Source organism: Aquarana catesbeiana, linkage group LG02 (genome assembly GCF_042186555.1).
Source record: "Aquarana catesbeiana isolate 2022-GZ linkage group LG02, ASM4218655v1, whole genome shotgun sequence".
Lineage (NCBI taxonomy): Eukaryota > Metazoa > Chordata > Amphibia > Anura > Ranidae > Aquarana > Aquarana catesbeiana.
In genome coordinates this window covers 664428749-664433393 of record NC_133325.1, presented here as the reverse complement: position 1 = coordinate 664433393, position 4645 = coordinate 664428749, and the positions used below count along the sequence as shown (strand labels likewise).

General features: G+C 42.0%; 1 long non-coding RNA gene across 1 annotated transcript; it reads left to right on the top strand.

Annotated features, from left to right (window-relative positions):
- Positions 1–973: 973 nt before the first annotated feature.
- LOC141130056 (uncharacterized) lies at positions 974–1989 on the top strand. The gene is made up of 3 exons (XR_012241967.1): positions 974–1124; positions 1291–1455; positions 1573–1989. It is a non-coding gene; the product is annotated as an uncharacterized lncRNA (long non-coding RNA).
- The last annotated feature ends 2656 nt before the right edge of the window (positions 1990–4645 follow it).

Sequence of the window (4645 nt, the reverse complement as noted above, 5' to 3'; positions counted from 1 at the left end):
ACTCACATGTGAGTGTGGGTGCTACTACGTCGGGAAAACCATTAATGCATTCTGGAAATTAATATATCAACATACCTTATCTATTTCAAAGTGTGACCCTGATGTGACCATTGGCCAACACATGGCATCTGCACATCCAACTTCAATTCCCAGGATCCATTTCCTGGGACTTGATCGCATTCACTTTCATTCCAGAGGTGGTGATTTCAACAAGAGTCTCCTTCAATGTGAACTCAGGTGGATTCACAATTCACGAGCCACCTCACCACCTGGACTGAACGAGGCCTTCAATTTTAAATCATTCCTCCCCGGTTTCTCCTCTGGGGTTTGTGAGCTTAATTTGTGAACTCTTTGGTCCCCCCCCCCCTTTCTCCCCCTGTGACCGTTTTGTTCATAAGATTCAGTTTTCATTATTCACTGTACTTATTGTATGTTTTCTGAATTTTATGATTCATATGCCAATCTATTGAACAATGTGTCCAATTTTTCATTACAATTTTTCTTCTTTACTCCCCCACTTTTTCTTTCCCCTTTTCTTTGTAAACCTGCTGGCTGCCTTTTTTGATCCGTCCACTAGATGGCGTGTGGTTCTTTGTCCCTGTGCTGTCGCCCTCGCGCTGACACCCGGTGGGTGGGCTCCACTTGTGCAGCCAGGGCCAGTGACGAACCAGCCTCCGTCCTTGCCCATTGTATGCTGCACGAGAAGGAGCGCCTCCACGCTCCCACCATCGTCTCCATGGTGATCGTGGATGCTTTCCCACCGGAGGCGCGTGGACGCGTGACGCCATCACACCACCTGTGGGTGTGTCTGCGCCACGCGCCCCTGCGCCTGAGGTACGCCCCTAAAACATGTGTCATCACGCTGTGTTTTTCAACACGGCGGTGCTGACAGGTCTCTATACTTGCACCTCATTGGCTGTTGCTAGTGGGTGTGGACCTCCCCCACACACTTCGATTCCTGATATCTCAGCTGTGTTTATACACAGCTGCACTGACGTGATCACCTTTTCCCATTGGCTAACGCTACTATATATAGTCATCTCAGTGCTCACACCCGATGGCACGTGTTAATTCACTAGCCGATACCGGGTTGTCAGCAACAGATGTCGATTTTTTAACTTAAGGTAAGACCTATGTTCTGTGTGGGTTATACACAGGTATGGCTGTTCACTCTACAAGCCTGTTACAATGTCACTATCTCTCTCTTTTGTACACCCTGTGAGATCCTCCATACGTGTTTACCCTCAATATACCTTCTCCCTCCTCATTTGGTGTAATCTCTCCCCATAGTGGCTACTACCTGTTTGCTACTGGGAAGACTTGGCGTCCCTTGTGAACGCGCTTTGGTGATTTTGCGCATTGACACATGGACCTTCTCCACCACTTGTGGACCCCCACAGCCAGCACGTGACCCTTTATTTGTATGTCTTTTACCCCTCACATGAGTCTGACTATGTAAGTACTATAACTCTGGTTACCTTATATAGTGGCACGAATAAACCATTTTTTGAGGTTTTTCTCTGTTATGTCACTGTTGCAATATGATTACTTATCAATATATTTATGTTTTAGAGAAAAGAAAAATATTTCTACCCATCTGTGTAAACTTCGCTGAAGAAGGAATATACAAGTCCCATTACGGTCTTTTCCGAAACATGTCGGGATATACACATTAGCCACCTACCCCCACTATACCCACTTGGATTGGGTCAGTCTCTTGGGTTTGGTGGCTTTGGGTGATATTATCCATTCATGCTTTGTATGCCTTATATCAACTCATTTCTAATTTATTCACTTTGTTTATTGTATTTCTGTCTTTTAGATATCTTTCTATCTTTGTAAACCAATAAAGTTGGCATATGTTTGCCTTTTACCTACAATTACCTTTTCTACTTTTTTTCCCTGCCTTAAAAAGTCCAAAGGGGTGCCCCCCTTATGCACTTTGTTGCATAAAATCCATCAAATATTTTATAGGATGATGGCAGGCCTGCACACCACCTTATTCTCATACAATCCAATTTTTTCCTAAATGTAACAAATAAAACTAATTTTAACTATGCCCAGCACATAAAATAATTCTAACATTCAGCAGTTATTTTACAGTTCTATTAGGAGAACAATTCTGTACAACCACTAGGTTGGAATGGTGATACTGACTCCGGAACTTGAGAATCTTTGGAGTGCTTTCAAGCCGATTGAGAATATGGTATTTTCGTGTAAAGCAAGCAAGTCTTTCAAAAATGTCCAGGTACAGTGGTATTGATTCTTCTTTTGCCTTAGGTACCTTTTGTGTTAACTTTACCAATCCTCTGTACAAGTTGTAGCACTACGCTTGCTTTTATTTCCAGAATTTCTGTTGTATTCTCATGTGTAATAACAAAAACAGCAGGTTAGCTTTTTGGCCTTTTGCCAGTCAATTTAGTGCCTTCCAATAATACTAAGGCTAGTCACACTTTTTATTTCACAATTTTTTTTATTTTTCACTTTTTTTACTTGTATATACCCTTCAGGGTATGGACTCACATCAATAAGGATTATCACTCATATGATTTTCACTATTTATTTTATGATGATATAAGTTTTAGGTGAATAACTCACATGTGTTTATATTATATATGTGCATTGCATCACTAGTTTAATGTCACACTGTTTGTTTTGATATATATATATTTTTTTCACTGATGATATCTCACCCATTGGGGATCTAGAAATACTAGGGATTGTGTATAACATATTTTGTAGTCCAATATTTTCTCATTACTATTTATTATTTGTGTCCAGCGCTACACTGATTATTGTCTACATGGTCTTTGCCTTATATCGAGGTTTTAGTGTTTAGCAGCAGGACTTCTCATCACAATTTTGCCATTAATAAATCACCTATTTTATATTTTCACTATTTATGCACTTAGCGCAGCTCTTTGCTTATTTTTAGTAATGCAAATGCAGCCCAATAATTCTGTAGTCTTCTGGTTCAATTTCTACAGGAATAGGCAAGAGGTTACTCAGTGCAGTTAGAGTGACATTAGCCATATTAAAAAGGTAAGTATCCTGCATACTGGATGAACAGCTTCTGGACAAGAAATAGTGAAGCTATGCATGGAGCCATGTACTGGATATCCCTCCCACCATTACCTTAGAGCTAATTACTTTCTTTTTCATTTGGATCTTCACCAACCTCCTTCTGTCTCATTGTACTCTAGTTACTAGTACTCTAGTTATCCAAAATGATTATGGATATACTTATATAAATTACCAGTGGTGGTGTTGATATAATGTAATATATTTATGTAATATAATATATTTATGATGTCCATATAATTTAATTCGATTATTTACAGTAATTATATCAATTTCTCAAGTGGTTTGGTGCTATTTTATATTACATTATTTTTCTGTTTCATATACAGTAACTGGTGGGTAGGGATGAGCTTGATGTTCGAGTCGAACATAAGTTCGACTTGAACATCGGGTGCTCGCCCGTTCACAGAACAGCGAACATTATGGGGCATTCGCGGCAAATTCGAGCTCCGCGGAACGCCCCATTATGCACTGCGAGATCACAGTGCATTGCTGTATGATGATTGGTCAAAGCATGCACCTGACCTGCATGCTTTGGCCAATCAAAGCACCCTCTGCTAAGAGAGCTATAATTGGCCAAAGGAAGGGTGCCTTTGGCCAATCATGGCTCATGGGGACTAAGTCCATGCCCCACACTATATAAGGCAGCTTACATGGCAGCCATGTGTCTGGTGCTGTACACAGTATCTAATACAGTTTCTACTACACTCTTGGTGGTGTACACAGTGCACAATGCAGTGCAGCCATAGTACAGTTGCTAATACAGTGCAGGCAGTGTACACAGCATCTAATACAGTGTGTAAAGTTTCTGCTATACTTCTGGTTGTATACAAGTGCAGCCGTAGTACAGTTTCTACTACTTTTCTGGTGGTGTACACAGTATCTAATACAGTGTGTACGGTTTCTACTACACTTCTGGTGGTGTACACAGTATAAAATACAGTGCAGCCATAGTACAGTTGCTAATACAGTGCAGGCGGTGTACACAGTATCTAATACAGTGCGTACAGTTTCTATTACACTTCTGGTGGTGTACACAGTATCTAATACAGTGTGTACAGTTTCTACTACACTTCTGGTGGTGTACACAGTATAAAATACAATGCAACCATAGTACAGTTGCTAATACAGTGCAGGCGGTGTACACAGTATCTAATACAGTGCGTACAGTTTCTATAACACTTCTGGTGGTGTACACAGTATCTAATACAGTGTAGTGTGGTGTTGCAAAAAAAAATATACATCATATCTGGAAGGCTACCAAGGAGAGGCAGACGCTCAGGGCCGGTGCTTCCACTAGGCTGGCTAGGCAGCCGCATAGGGCTCTCTGCCACCTTGGGCGCATCCAGGGCTCGGCAGCTGCGATCACTCACTGAGGAGGAGGAGATTTGCAGTCACTCAATTGGCCTTCTCTCCTCTTCTGTCCCTGGGATCTGTGCGGTGCTGTATCCAGCCGTCCTGCCAGCTCTCTGCCTGCCTCCCTCCCTGGGCTAGGTGCAGCTACTACAGGAGCAGAGCGAGCTGCATGGAGAAAGCTGGGTTGAATCCACCCAGGTCCGGACCA